At 36.4% G+C, this 16,709-nt stretch overlaps 1 protein-coding gene across 1 annotated transcript in view; it reads left to right on the top strand.

Annotated features, from left to right (window-relative positions):
* Window positions 1-1,646: 1,646 nt before the first annotated feature.
* The window catches only part of LOC117431051 (caspase recruitment domain-containing protein 11-like), a 40,243-nt gene continuing 25,180 nt past the window's right edge, over window positions 1,647-16,709 (top strand). Inside the window, exon 1 of the mRNA XM_034051638.3 lies at window positions 1,647-1,834. The gene's annotated coding sequence lies outside the window, so the exon portion shown is untranslated. The remainder of the gene's footprint in view (window positions 1,835-16,709) is intronic.

Here is a 16,709-nt window from a genome sequence, read left to right as displayed (position 1 = left end):
ATTCGCCATGCTTTCACTATACTTAATTACAATTTGCCATGCTTTCACTATGCTTAATTACACTTTGCTATGCTTTCACTATGCTTAATTACACTTTGCTATGCTTTCACTGTGCTTAATTACAATTCGCCATGCTTTCACTATGCTTAATTACAATTTGCCATGCTTTCACTATGCTTAATTACAATTCGCCATGCTTTCACTATGCTTAATTACACTTTGCTATGCTTTCACTGTGCTTAATTACACTGCCATGCTTTCCCTATGCTTAATTACACTTTGCCATGCTTTCACTATGCTTAATTACACTTTGCTATGCTTTCACTGTGCTTAATTACAATTTGCCATGCTTTCACTATGCTTAATTACAATTCGCCATGCTTTCACTATGCTTAATTACACTTTGCCATGCTTTCACTATGCTTAATTACAATTCGCCATGCTTTCACTATGCTTAATTACACTTTGCTATGCTTTCACTGTGCTTAATTACACTGCCATGCTTTCCCTATGCTTAATTACACTTTGCCATGCTTTCACTATGCTTAATTACACTTTGCTATGCTTTCACTGTGCTTAATTACAATTTGCCATGCTTTCACTATGCTTAATTACAATTTGCCATGCTTTCACTATGCTTAATTACAATTCGCCATGCTTTCACTATGCTTAATTACACTTTGCTATGCTTTCACTGTGCTTAATTACACTGCCATGCTTTCCCTATGCTTAATTACACTTTGCCATGCTTTCACTATGCTTAATTACACTTTGCTATGCTTTCACTGTGCTTAATTACAATTTGCCATGCTTTCACTATGCTTAATTACAATTCGCCATGCTTTCACTATGCTTAATTACACTTTGCCATGCTTTCACTATGCTTAATTACAATTCGCCATGCTTTCACTATGCTTAATTACACTTTGCTATGCTTTCACTATGCTTAATTACACTTTGCTATGCTTTCACTGTGCTTAATTACACTACCATGCTTTCCCTATGCTTAATTACACTTTGCCATGCTTTCACTATGCTTAATTACACTTTGCTATGCTTTCACTGTGCTTAATTACAATTTGCCATGCTTTCACTATGCTTAATTACAATTCGCCATGCTTTCACTATGCTTAATTACACTGTGCCATGCTTTCACTGTGCTTAATTACACTGTGCCATGCTTCCACTATGCTTAATTACACTTTGCCATGCTTTCACTGTGCTTAATTACACTGTGCCATGCTTCCACTATGCTTAATTACACTTTGCCATGCTTTCACTATGCTTAATTACAATTTGCCATGCTTTTACTATGCTTAATTACACCAACGTGGCTGGTACCAAGATACACTACCAGGAAGTCTGAACAAAATGTGAACAAAATCTGAACTATCAACTACACAATCCCTGGCATTGTTTTAACCTAATGCATTACTCTGCTGTTAACTTGGTAAGCACAGCTATTTAACAGTACGACTTAAATACGTATGTAATATGTAGCATTATAAGTGACGGCATTCGATGCACAGCACACCGTGTGGAGAAAATTACTGTACAAATGGCAACGTTTTTTTTCTCTCTGGGTGAGGCATTAATTCTGTGGCTTGAATTTTCTCCGCCCATAATTAACTGCGCTGTGGCAGTCTGTCAGACAGGTTTTTCATTTCGTCAAATTCCACAGAACCCCAGTGACACCAGTGAACAGAAACGTAGCAGTAAACATAATAACGACATATATACATCTACAACCAATGGCCAATTCCTGTCGCTGACCTTGACTCGGTCGTCTGTGAACTGAACATCTAAATTTGGAGAAACTTAAATCTCTCAGCAGGTAAAAACTAAACAATATTTGCTTATTTGTCGGTGCTTGTATAGGAAGTCACAGCGGGTTTTACTTTTCTTGCAGAACTAATGCATGGGTTTCTTTCATTCAGTCTGCTTGCTAATGACTGCACGCGATGTACAGACAGATATTTTTGCATTGAAAGAATGCTTTTATTTAATTTGGGGGGTGCAATACACAGCAGTAGGTCTTCCGATAATTATGTAACTTATGAAAATAGTTTTTTAAATGTCACCTCGACGCCCGATTTTGCAAAGAAAATAACGTCACAACGCTATGCATGAAATGTTAATAATTTTTAGTACCGTACAGTGGTTCACCTTCCAAATAGTTTGTACATTCAATGTAAGCTTTTTTTTTGTAGTTCCAGTATATTTGTGGAAAATACATAATTGTTTTTCATATTTGAATTTATTACCAATGTATTTGAGCATATTTTATAAGATTTTCAGAAGTTTGCCGTATATCGATACCATAGTATAATAATATGTATCTTGTTCCATGCATGATTGTACAATATATTTGGTTATACATAATATAGTCCAAATTATTATACAGTATAAGTAATTTTACACTGTATTAAAAAATCTATATATTTTGTTTGCATAATTATGGATGGTTGGCTTAATGTTTATTTTTTCAGTTTCAGTAGCTAAAAAATGTATAAAGTTCACTGTTTGGTGCGGAAATGTTTTTATTATTTTTCTATTCAAATTTGCTTAATAATTCACTGGTTCTTTGTAAGGCTGTTCACGCTTGCATTGCTAGCTATACCTTTGTCGTTGCGGAACAGAATCCCAACGTCTGTTCACACTGGAGTTGTTATCGGTGTGGTATGGGTGTAGGGCCAAAAACTGGTACATTCTCAGAATGTGGTATGCAGAAAATTTAAAGCAAATGCTAAAGTTAATTATACATCATTTTTTTTTTTGCAAACTTAAACTAACAACCAATTTCTCTTAAAAAAAAATCACGACGAACAAGACAAAATCACCTCAAAGTTGCACATTTAAAAGACCCAATGTATTGCATATGATACATATTCTTAATGGTGGAAAAATATGATACATTACGTTAAATATGATGTAAAACACTGGAAAATATGATAACTCAATTTTAAAAAGATATAAAAGACTGAAAACAACATAACGTACCAAATTTGAACGGGCGCATCCCTGCTTTCTTGGAAGTTGTTTAGGCACGTGCGAGCAAGTGCAGTGCGCTGCGTACCACATTTTAACACGTACCAGAAAATAACACTACGGTATAACTGTATCAATACCAAACCCAGAAAAGAGCATGTTTCATCCGGTACGCAGCAGAAAGGAATGTCCAATAGAAACTGTCCTCTGGGCATCAGATGATTCTAGGACATTTGCCAAGCACTCCCACCTTTCACATCCTGAGCTCGGCACCTCATCGACATCAACCCGCCCTGACCCAAACCCAACTCCAACCCTAACCTTAAGCAACCCCAGCCCTACAACCTAACCCATAAGAACCCATAAGAACCCATAAGAATCTACTGATGCCCTGAAGACAGTTTCCAGTGGATATGCCTTTGTGCTGCTGCCAGTACAGTTATAGTATGATTTGGAACAGTTTGTGGACAGGTGGATCAGTACGACAACGGAATGGATCTGAGTCTGAGGCAAGCGCACATTGTGTCCACAGTATAACAAATGCTATTTTTAATATTACTGTAATTAAATATTATGTGATTAAGTAATTCGTTTAATGAAATAAATATTACAAAACAGTAATCATTTAATACAGATGTTTTATGAATGTATTTTATAACTTATATTTACATAGAAGTTACAGTAGTAAATGTTCAAAGTGAAATTCGATTAAAAGGTAAGAAACTAAAAACATGAAAACTGATACCAATAAATTCAGTTTTATAATTGCACCTGTCTGTACTGCGCTCATCTCTGGTACCATCTGTGGTACTGCATTCAGAAAAGTGCATTTTTCATATAGATTACAGGATGTCATTATTAACACAGGGCATGTTTTTTTGTCAATACACCCTGGGCAAGAGTAAAGTAGGCTTCACAAGTTTTTTTAGATTTTTAAACATTGATAAAATAAGCTCAAAGCAGCTCAATCAGTCCAAATTATAAATGGTTCACTTTCCTCCAGTATAGTTCCCTCAGCACTTAAAGTAGTTGTGGTAAAGCCTATGCTTAAGAAACACAATTTGGACCCTAAAGTCCTCAATAACTATAGGCCAATCTCCAACCTACTATTCTTAGATAAGGTTCTAGAGAGAGTTGTTACAATTCAATTACAAAAATGTCTAACTCTTAATGGTATATTTGAAAAGTTTCAGTCTGTTTTTTGTGCTGCACATAGCCCCGAGACGGCCCTTGTCAGAGTTGTGAATGATCTGCTGATAAGCTCTGACTTGGGCTTTCCATCAGTTTTAATTCTTCTAGATCTACTGTAAGTGCTGCCTTTGATACTGTAGACCATTTCAACCTACTGAATCATCTTGAAAGCACAGTGGGACTGTCTGGCCTTGTCCTATCCTGGTTCAAATCTCATCTTTCTGATAGGTTTCAGTTTGTCTCTATTGGGGAGGTAAAATCAGCATTATCAGATGATGTCTACGGTGTTCCACTGGGCTCCATTCTAGGTCCCTTGCTGTTTTCATTATATATGTTACCGTTAGGTGACATTATCCGCAGATACAGAGTGAACTTCCATTGCTATTCTGATGATACCCAGCTATATTTGTCCCTAAAGTCAGGAATTTCTTCTGCCTGGGTGTTATTAGCTACGCCTTACAGACATCAAGCATTGGATGTCGCAGAATTTTCTAATGTTGAATTCAGATAAACAGAGGTTATGCTAGTGGGCTCACAGAACCAACTAAAAGGAAATGTGGGATTACATGAGCTTGACCCTTGCAGTCTCTTATCAAAGCTTAAACTAGAAATTAAGTGTTTGGAGGTCATCATTGATCCTGATCTATCATTTGAGACTCATATTAGGGAAGTTACTAAAGTATCTTTTTACAATTTGAGAAATATCTGATGCCAAGAGACTAATGCATGCCTTTGTTTCATCTAGAATTGATTATTGTAATGCACTTTTTTCTGGTGTCCCAAAACGTGTGGTATCCCGCTTGCAGCTTGTTCAGAATACTGCCGCTAGAATTCTGACTAAAACCAGAAAAAGTTAACATGGCTCGCTTTACACTGGCTCCCTGTGCAGTATTGAATTGATTTTGCTGTTAACTTACAAGGCTCTAAATGGATTAGCACCAACACGGGAGGTAGGGCTTTTTCTTGTAGAGCTCCAAAATTATGGAATGCTCTGCCTTCGTTTTGTCAGGGAAGCTGGGGCCGTTACAAGTCAAAACTAAAAATGCACTTTTATAAAATGGCTTTCTTACCTTAGTGGATTTTAATGTAACTTTAAAATTGCTGCTTTTGTATTATGTGTATACTGTTATTTACATATGTTATTTAAATGGTCTGATGATATACAAATGTATTGTGGTTTTGTATAAAAAGCGCTATATAAATGCAATAAATAAGTAAAATAAATAAACACTGCTCCATTGACTCTCAATAGAAAAACATCTCCTGAGCTGTATATCCCACAACCCTTTGCGCGCATCGTGACAGAGGTCCCCATAGAGAAGCAGTGGAGTTGAGTATCTTGTTGTAATAGAATCTCTTTGATATAAGTGTATTGATATCAACCAGCTTAAAGGTGGACGGCTATATTGCAATAGTACTGGTGTACTGGTGTTAAAAAGTGAGTTAGGACAGAAAGTTAAGAATTGGTTAAGCATTTACAATTCTTTATAAATATTTCAAATATATTTTTTGTGAAGTCACAATTGGCCAACACAAAGACGCTCTTGCATAAACGACTTCATATTTATTATTAACTATACGCTTTTTTATTAAATTATAATTTATACTCCAAATATTGTTGTACGCTGTATATCCGTTCATGCAAGAATCCATATCGTTGGTGAAATGTAAAGTATCTGCATTTGTTTACTTTTAAATCCCAAACCATTTTATTATTTATTTCTTAGCAGACGCCCTTATCCATTTTAATAACAAGGCGGTATGTATTTAATTAGCTGTGACTTTAGTTTCTGCACTGCTTCAAAACCATTAACCATTAAAATGTATAAGGAACAACAGAGAATGCATTCTGCAGCATCATTCCAGCACTATAATACAGGAGATAATGACTAAGGATTTGGGGTCTCTTGTTCCTGAGGCTAACATGCTGTGCTGTAAGAGCCAGATCCTAGTAACAGACATGTCTGATGAGATGGTACTCAGCGTAATGGAGAGTTCATTGCAGCTGGTGTTTCATACCCTATACATGGAGCACTTCCCCTCAGCTTCTTGGTCTAGCTAGATAGCCGTGCTGAATAATCATTACTAAGCATTTACTGGTAAATAAGGTTCACATGTTTGCGTTGAAAGTTTTGAAACTGCCTCCGTCTTTAAAATCAAAAGGGAAGTGAAGGCGCTCCCCCCCCCCACCCCTTCCTCTGCTAAATATAGCAGCTGTAAAGTACACCCACCTCTCAGAGGTGATTCAAGGCAACACTCAGTTTTTCCCAGGTGATCGCTGGAAACCCACTTGCAGAAAAACATCCTGGTGCCGAGATCAAAGTCTGAAAGCGTTACGGGGAACAAGGGACTACAGCCATCAGAGCTTGTATGTTGCTGCTTTAGGCTTTGCAATGAATTCCACCACATGACAAAACACACTTACAAGATGAACTGCAAGGGCTACAGAACCTGCGGGTTCCTTTATAGAAAAACATGTTTTGCTTTAGTGGAAAAAAGAATTTCCTGAATGAAAATATACGCTGAGGAAATGATTCAGCCAACTCTGTTCATGAAAATTGCAGTTGTCAAATAAATGAAGGGCCACTATTAAAATAACAACTGAGGCACATTCACTGATAGCATGAGAGGGCAGCAGTGTGGAGTAGTAGGGCAGCAGTGTGGAGTAGTGGTTAGGGCTCTGGACTCTTGACTGGAGGGTTGTGGGTTCAATCCCCGGTGGTGACACTGCTGCGGTACCCTTCAGCAAGGTACTTTACCTAGATTGCTCCAGTAAAAACCCAACTGTACAAATGGGTAATTGTATGTAAAAATAATGTGATATCTTGTAACAATTGTAAGTCGCCCTGGATAAGGGTGTCAGCTAAGAAATAAATAATAATAATAAGAGAACATAGCTGTCATTTGAAGCAATACAGCAGTTCTTTAATTAAATGCATGCTGCAATACATGTTTATAAGACGTCTGTTGTACAAGGAACTTTAATCAACTGAGTTACTGCCTATTAACATCAACATATATGAACTGTAATGTCCCTGTCAGTTGAAGTTCTGTGAATGCTGCAGTATTAGTTTTGCCTGTCCAGGACGAAATCATAATTCTTTCACTTTGACTGTTTGTTTTTTGCATTGACCTGAAAAAAAGATATTCCACAGTGTTGTTGATAACACATTTACCCTTGAAGAGTGCATGGTCTCATATACACTACTAGTAAGACAATTTGCATACATGCATGCTGCAACAAAACTAGCAGACTGTACTATCTATAACAGTGGTGTTTTATGCTTATTTTGTAGTTGCTCAAGTCATTAATATCTCCTGTTCTGTACAGTACTAACACAGAAGTTCCAAAGCAGTAACAGCAGCCTATTTGTTATCATGAAAATGATGCAGTGTTAGTTTACAATTGATATGCCCTTGTGGGTTTTGATGGCTGAACTACTAATCTAAAACAACAGTTTCTTTGTGTAATATTGTCTTATGAATACCTCCATTCAGGAATGCGCCCCCCTCCCATTGCAACTTGATATTTTGAAACATTTTAATCCAGAACAGTGGATCCTGCAAAAATATGTGGATTTAGGTTTTGGAACAAACAAAACAAAGTGAGTTTTTTAGTATAATGGAATTGTACTAAAACTTAACATCTATGTACCTTAATGAAGGGTATAGCCTAAATATGGGTCTGCTTTCAAGTATTGAGCAGTCTAATCTGATCTGTTGATGTGATGTGCAAAAGATATCTCCCTGACTTGTGTGAAAAGGCTTGCATAATAAAGAAATATTGAATGGGTTAAATGGGTTTTATAGGTTAAATTATTGTTTTGTGCCATTAAGATTATTATTATTATTATTATTATTATTATTATTATTATTATTATTATTATTTATTTCTTAGCAGACGCCCTTATCCAAGGCGACTTACAATCATAAGCAAATACATTATAATTACTATATTGTGCAAGGTGAAGCCTTGATTATTAGTAATGCATGCTTTTTGTAGTTCTTTGTGACACTCAGCTCCGAGACTGAATGTTCCATTGTCACACTTGGCACTGAATGTGTTCATGTGGTACAGTTTCACCTTGGAGCTACCTTGGAAGTGTTTGGGAGTTGCCAGTCTACTGGAATGCAAGTATACTGGAAAAAATGCTGTGGCATTTCAGTTATACTTAAGAGTCACTGCAGGGTGGCATGTAGTTTCATAAATACTGAATGGCACATAGTCGAAAGGAGTTATAGCTCCACATATAAATGCAAAATACGTTTAGTTTAGTTGAACACACACGCCTCCATTTACCTGTCTCAATGTTATTCATCTTTGCAAAGCATCCAGGCATGTAGTCTATTCTAATAAGGTTAAAGATAGGCAAGCATAATATTAAAAACCATGTCAAGCCATGGTAATCGCATAGTAGCAATAGGGGAATTACTGTGTACATTATGGTGAACTTTCATTGGGGTTGTTCCTGTTTCTGCCCCTCTAAATTGATGTGGGGAGGGGCACTACCTGACATGAAAGGAAGCATTATTTTGACAGAATGTGCTTTCAATTGAGGCATGAAGCTGTGCAGCAGTGTGAGAAACTGCAGGCTGGCAATAAATAGTCAAAATACAATCTATATGCACATACAGTACAGTCAAACCTGTCTATAGCAACCGTAGCTGCTAACATATCAGTATCTAAATAAACTGTGTTTACCTTCTATGCAAGTATCCCTCCCAAGTCATGTATAACTATTGTTGGACAACGGATGCCAAAACCAAAAGATTTCAGGGATCTGTGTTTAGATTTTTAATTACTGGCCCCTTGGGACACTGAGCTAGTGTTTTTACTGGCCCGATACAATTTGGTCTGGCCCAATATATTTTTTAAAAATTCTTGCAAATATTGATGTTTTTCTGTACATTGCAATGTTCTCCGTCATCATTATTGATTTTGGCGCATTCCTTTTTACCAACAGCACTTTGGTACGTAGTCGCCCACAGTAGTGAACTACTATATAGTGCATATAGTAGTTCAAAAATGTAACCAGCACAGTTGAACCTGTGGTGCTACATAACTGCAATCTGTACTGGCCCATGGCTAATGTCGAACCCAGGATTTTAACACACTAATAAAAGCTGTAGTCCTATGCAGGGTTATATTGTGCATATACAGCTTTGCTACAGAGTGAGTGCTGTGAAAAGAGGACCCTGTCTGGCTGAATGTGAGAATTTATTTTGCTACAAAAACATGGTTCTTGCTGTTCATTCCTCTAAGGTCACAGATAGAAACAGTGGTATCAGTAGCCAACTGGCTCGATGCGTTTTGGTGGTTTTTCTATAATCAGATCAGGGTGACATCACGTGGCTGTTACTTCCTGAGAGTCTTTCTGCTTTGACTCTCTTCTCTAGCGCTTGTATCAGCAGGTGAAGATTACAACAGCGAGGAGAGAGTGAAACCTCCAGTCAACACACAGCCAGGCTGGTTAAACAGTCCAGGTCTTAGGCATAACGTTATATCACTTCTGGACTGAAACTATGGAATTAGTGATAGTAGTATTGTTTGACTTTTGCTCAAAGAGTTAAAAATGACTAGATTTAGCGGCAGTGTTTACAATTTGCCATTCTGCTTATAACAGTCTGATTATTTGAAATCTGAACTACTGTTTCATATACTTCTATGAGTGTTTTATATACTTCTCCAATGCTGTTTTTTAGATTATATTATTTATCTAGAAGCTGTCTCTGAACTGAAGTGGCTTTTTGTAATGACCAGTAGGAGTGAGCAACTATACTTTCTGTCCCTTCTGCAATTGTGACTGCTGGGAGTTGCACGGGGGACAGAAATTACAGCTGCACCCCTCTGGGGTCATTTTTCAAATACCTCACTTCAGAAATTCAGCTTTCAGAAGCAGACCCAGTGGTTGAAAAATATCATGTTTCCTGAAATAGTCAGTAAACCAGGTGAATAATGCTGAAAGCAGAAATGCCAATACAGAACACACATATCAGGGTACTAACAAGTGAGAAATTAAATATTAAGAACACTTTGATTATAAAAATCTTTTTAACACAATGAATGAACACAAATTGAAATAAACAGCTAGGAAATCATAATTGAATATGAGTTCACATTGCGTTTATCAAAGCAAACCGTCGTGTGTTTATTAAACTGCACTCCTGAGCTATTTCAATCCGCAGCATATCCTTTTTTACTTTCCAGAATTAGCCCTTCAATTTATATTTTGTTACAAGCTGCATTTGTTACTTTATTTTACTTGAGATCTTCTACAGTTCTAGATATCATAGTTACTTTATTTCCGAATTCACCTCAAATGCTGTAGCATAATATCTACCATCTCCTTTGTGATTTTATACATTGACTGGCAAAATACTATGGACTAGGGCCCCGGTAAAATAAAAAAAAAGAATTTCCATAGAAAGATGAAAAGCAAAATGGCGGTGATGATGGGATGGTGATGACAGTAAGGCTGAAGTGGATGGAATGTTGTGTAAGTCTAAGGCAAGGTAAGAAAGCTGAGCAGTCCTGAGACTTGTTTTGTGCTGGACATTGAATATTACAAAGGTGTTCATATGAAAATAGCCTTTTCCTTCACATTGTTCATAGGACACAAACATAGCATCAAATGTTGTCTTCTGTTATTACGATAATTGCAGTGTAGCATAACAGGAACGGCATCAATACTGTAATGTACCTAACTGCGGTAAAACGCAAAACCGGTATACTGACTGGCAGACCCCTTATTGCAATGACCTATCAGTCAATGTGCTTTCGCAGCTTAGTAGGCTGCTACCCACCAGGCGTGATGTGACAAGAGAAACTGTGCAGCGATGCGACAAAATGAATAGAACCTATACTTTTGATAAGTATCTTTTACACCACAGGCGACGGGGGAGCGACACCAGGGCGAGACTGGAGCGACGCAAATTAATAGTATTGAATCCTATTTTTTGCAATTTGTCATGTGACAAATAGGGCATTGACCAATCAGAGAACAGCTTCAATGCACGTGGTCCAGCAGGGTGAAGCAGCATTCAGAATGACGGAGAAATATTGCAATATTTTGTGCTTTAACTGTATAATTCCATCTATGGTCTTTATCACTAAAACTGCCATTTCATTTGGTCAATCGCAATGTACAGTACACGTCATAATGCTCTTCCCTGGGCTGATGAGTATACTGCAAAGTCGGGTGAATAGTACCTTGTGTGCCAGTTTATGTTTTCATTATCTGGGGGGGGCACATACCAATCCTTCCCCTGTCCATAAGTACAGCGCTTTCTGATTTTAACCCTCAGTGGACAATAGACCCATCACAAATATTTAATAAACATAATTATAAGACAACATTTTTTTTTATTGTGCTTATTTTTATTTAGTGTTTCAATAATACATAACAAAAAAGCTGAATTTCTCAGTTGCATGCATCACAGATAAGGGCAGGTTTATAGTTTCCACAGCTGTGGACATAACTTCCCCCCTAGACTTGAGTTTGCATGCAGTCCTAATGCAAGCTGGCTTCCTTTTGCTTGTGCTAGCCTAGCACTGCAGATAGGTGGATTTCAAATCTGGCACCTTTAATTGCAATGCATTGCAGAAATACTGTTATCTTATTTTACAAATTACGACAGAGTAACTTTACAAGACCTCTTAATAGTTTATATCTGTTGTTAGCAGTCTTAGTGTGCAAGTAAGGCTGAGATAGACATCTGCGAAAAGAAATGAGGAAGTTAAGAAAGCCTGATTAGTCACTAATTCCAAAATAAGTGTAGAGAACCCACTTCACATTTTGTTTTCATTATCAACTGCTGCAGCTGCAAGGCTGTTAATACACACTAGCTTGTGGGTAAGGTGGGGGTGGGGGTGCTATTGGCGGGGGGGAGCTATAGTCTGAGGCACACAAACTGTTAGGTCTCAAGAATGGATAAGCAGAACCCAAATCATTAAAACGAATTGAAGGGAAAGATGTTTTAAATCTTTTAGATCTGGTCAGGGCCAGGACGGCATATTGTCTCTGTTCACCTGTTATAATACAGCAAGGTTTCAGTCTCTATCCAGGCACCCAGTGTATTCTGTAAGGTAAGCTTTTGAGAGATGTCAGATATAATTCTAGATTGTGCGTATAGTTTTTAGAAACCTTCAAAATGACTCATGATAGATGTCTGTATATTATACATTTGAAATAAAATATTTTTTCTAACTAGTTTTGTCATACAAACACAATTTGTTTGGTCGTTTAGCACAAAAGAAAATCAGGTCCACAGGTTTGCCACCATTAAAAATGACTACTTAAAGATATGCATTCGAATAATTTCTAGAAACCCTTCATAGTTTATGAATTGATACATATCCCAGCATTTTAAAGTAGTTTTGAGATATTTGAGTCAGTTGTTTTTGTGGTGCCTTATTCTGACTTTCAGGGTCGTATAAAGTCATGAAATGAATGCATTCTGGCATCCGCTGTGTTGGCCTTCTACTCTTCAACCTGCAAAGCCACTTCTGTTTGCAAATGCTCAGAGCTCTTTCAACTGCTGCTGCTTCATAGAAATCTGTAAGATGCGTACGTGCTTCCTAATACTTTAAACTACGAGCACAGAACCTTTTTAAGCAGGATCTGTCAGTGGATAAAGGTTTCTGAATTTTTTTTTAGTTAAAGCCGTGAGTTTTTATAATGTGTTTAGTGTATGTGCCGTACTGTATGAATAAAGCAAAACAAAATCAAAGGAGCACCAGTTTAACACTACAAGCGATGCATTCTCTGCTTTTATGTTGTTTTTTTGTTGCTATGGTTTGCCATCTTTTGTTTTCCTTGTGCGACAAAAGTTTTGGTGAAAATAATTCAATTAGATTTTAATAAAAATGAAGCTCAAATGTACAGCTATGGCCAAAGGTTTTGCATCGCCTAGAATTTTAGGAGTGAGATATATATATATATATATATATATTTTTTTTTTGTAAAACTATAGGAACATAATTTAGATATTTTATTTAACCAAAGAAAATCAAAGAAACTACAAAATGATATCGCAAAAATCTACTGGAAGCCATAATAGTAGTACAGTGTTTCATGTTAGATTTTGAAATGTCACATTTTTTCATTTTTGTCAGTTTTCCGTTAAGTATATGGAAAACTACAAAGCGTTATGTAATTCAATATGTTAACGTAACATTATTCAGCAGGTTTCATTTGACTTTATGAAGCAAAAAATTATATATGGTGATGCAAAACATTTGGCCATAGCTGTATGCCAAACTGGGAATAAATTTGAATTACGGGCTGACTATTGAAATAGTGCTAAATAACAAAAACTGAGAGAAAGATAGAGACACTTATCCTAAAATTGCAAATTTCTTCTTCGCTTTTTTTGTATTTGTATTTTAGTATACGTTTCCAATTACTTTGTGACTGCAAATTATAGCAACATTTTTGCACTTGGTAAGTTCAGAGACCATCAGCATTCATAAAGCAGGACTGAAACCCTTCTTGATTTAGCAGAATATGATCGTTAGTGTGCTGAGCTTTTCATTTGCAAGAACATTGCCACTATGTAAGTCCATAGAAAGTAAAAGCAAAATGGTCAAATATGCATCTTTAACTAATTAAACCATCGGTACCTCCAATGTGACAAACCAGAACCCCTCAACCAGATTTCTAAAGCAAACGAGCTGCCAGTAGTCGTATGCAAATGTTATATTAGGAACCCACGTGATATTGCATTTGGATATGCAATAGCATGTTTGAAAAGTAAAAAACACACAATGCACAATATTGTACTGGAAAAGGCAAAGCTACCTGATACCAAATATTTGGTCAGAACTCCATTCCATAGCACTGTGCTATCTTTGTTTTTGCATTGAGGCTATGCAAATCATTTTTTGTTGATCTTATTGGTTAATCTTATTTTTGTTTATGTGATGGGGTGGAGATTAGCTGGGAGAATACATACAACATGTAATGAAGAAATGAAAAGCACAAAAACACGTGGGAATAATGCATTTATTATTCCAGCTTTCATCATTTGAGGTCAACCAAACGCAGAAGCTATTACACTGACATTATCAAACTGCAGTCTTATGGTTGCCTGTAAATGCCATACGATACACCTTTTTAATGCCAGTTCACTTGGCTGACAAATGGTCTTTGCAGTGATTAAAAAGCACATTTGTTGAACATTTTTAGAGAGAAATGTCAGTGAGATAGCTATGGTGTGTGTTAAGCTGCATTGATAACGTTGTGTGCCGGACTGCCATTGGATTCACTTTTTCAGCACAGTTGTCAGTTTCTTTCTGAGCAGTGGTCCAGGAAATCTGAATAGGTGTTTTTGATTGCTCATATAATTGTCCTGCCTGACCCTATCTAGTGTCCCTCAGCTCTCACTTTGTTCCAATCAAGTCCTAAATTACTTAGTTGACCTTTTCCTTATATAAGCTTACCATATTAAAAACATAGCAAATTGTAATAAAGCAACAGGAAAGCATGGTAAAGCACAGGAAAGCATTGTATGGTAAAGCATATTAAAAAACATGGCAAAACATGGTAAACTAGTAAATGCATAGTATGCAGCAAGAACAAAAAAAAAAGCAAAATTACAGTGCAAAAATACTGTTGGCCAGCTCAGTGAAATACTGATCTGTAAGAAACGTAAGAAAAGTCTGAGACATCTACGTTCTTTCATGTCCATCAAGCCAAGGCACTGTCAGTGCTATAAGCAGCCTTACAAATGCAAAGATGATGCCAAATTAAAACATGTTAATAACAAAATAGAAACAAATAAAAGCTAAGGAAGTGTTACATTCTTGTCTTTTTTGTTTAGTACTACAAATATTCAATAATTGCATTTTCTTCTAAAGTAATATCCAGGGTTAATTTTGAAATTGAAATACAGTTTATTGATTGAAAGCCAAGTTTTCAATTTAATGATGTATATATTGAATATCTGAACTAATATTATTTAGTGTTATATTTATTATTAACATTCATTACTTTGAATATGAATAGTTTGTGGTATGTATGTTTTCTAAGCAGCAATGTCATGCAACAGTCTCTTGAGACAGGGGTTGTACCGACAGACTGGAGAATTGCAAACGTAATACCGATCCACAAAAAGGGAGACAAAACCGAACCAGGTAACTACAGGCCAATAAGCCTGACTTCTATTACCGTATATGTAAACTTATGGAAACTATAATAAGATCCAAAACAGAAAATGACCTATAATGTAACAGTATCCTGGGAGACAGTCAGCATGGTTTTACTAACTAACCTGCTTGATTTTTTTGAGGATGCAACATCGACAATTGATAATTGCAAAGCATATGACATGGTTTATTTAGATTTCCAGAAAGCTTTTGACAGAGTCCTGGATAAAAGATTCATTCTCAAACTGAACGCAGGAGGGATTCAAGGAAATGCATGCACATGGATTAGGGAGTGGTTAACATGTAGAAATCAGAAAGTAATGATTAGAGGAGAAACCTCAAAATGGAGTGAGGTAACCAGTGGTGTACCAAAGGGATCAGTATTATTATTATTATTATTATTATTTATTTCTTAGCAGACGCCCTTATCCAGGGTGACTTACAATCGTAAGCAAATACATTTCAAGTATTAGGTCCTCTGCTCGTCCTAATCTACATTAATGGTATAGTAAGCAAACTTGTTAAATTTGCAAATGCAAAAGAATAGGAGGAGTGGCAAACACCATTGTAGCAGCAAAGGTCATTTGAAATGATCTAGACAGCATTCAGAACTGGGCAGACACATGGCAAATGACATTTAATAGAGAAAAGTGTAAGGTACTGCACGCAGGCAATAAAAATGTCCACTATAAATGCCATGTGGGAGATAACGATATTGAAGAAGGAACCTATGAAAAGGATCCAGGCGTTTATGTTTACTCAGAAATGTCTTCATCTAGACAATGTGGATAAGCTATAAAAAAGGCCAACAAAATGCTCAGATATATAGTGAAAAGTGTTGAATTTAAATCAAGGGAAGTAATGTTAAAACTTTACAATGCATTAGTAAGACCTCATCTAGAATACTGTGTTCAGTTCTGGTTACTTTGCTACAAAAAGGATTCTAGAAAGAATGCAAAGAGGGACCAGAATTATTCCGGGTTTAAAAGGCATGTCATATGCAGACAGGCTAAAAGAATTGAATCTATTCAGTCTTGAACAAAGAAGATTCAAGCATTCAAAATTCTAAAAGGTCAACCCAAGGGACTTTTTGGACCTGAAAAAAGAAACAAGGACCAGGGGTCACAAATGAAAGTGGCATTCAGAACAGAAAATAAGAGGCACTTTTTTACACAGAGAAATGTGGGAGTCTGGAACCAACTCCCCAGTAATGTTGGGATCCTTCAAGAAGCTGCTTAATGAAATGCTGGTATCAATAAGCTACTAACAACCAAACGAGCAAGATGGGCTGCATTATTATTATTATTATTATTATTATTATTATTATTATTATTATTATTATTATTATTATTTTGTGTTATGTTTTATAAAAAAATAAAAAATA

This window comes from Acipenser ruthenus, chromosome 22 (genome assembly GCF_902713425.1).
Source record: "Acipenser ruthenus chromosome 22, fAciRut3.2 maternal haplotype, whole genome shotgun sequence".
Lineage (NCBI taxonomy): Eukaryota > Metazoa > Chordata > Actinopteri > Acipenseriformes > Acipenseridae > Acipenser > Acipenser ruthenus.
Note: the sequence above shows the minus strand (reverse complement) of the source record. Positions and strands in the feature narration are given on the sequence as shown.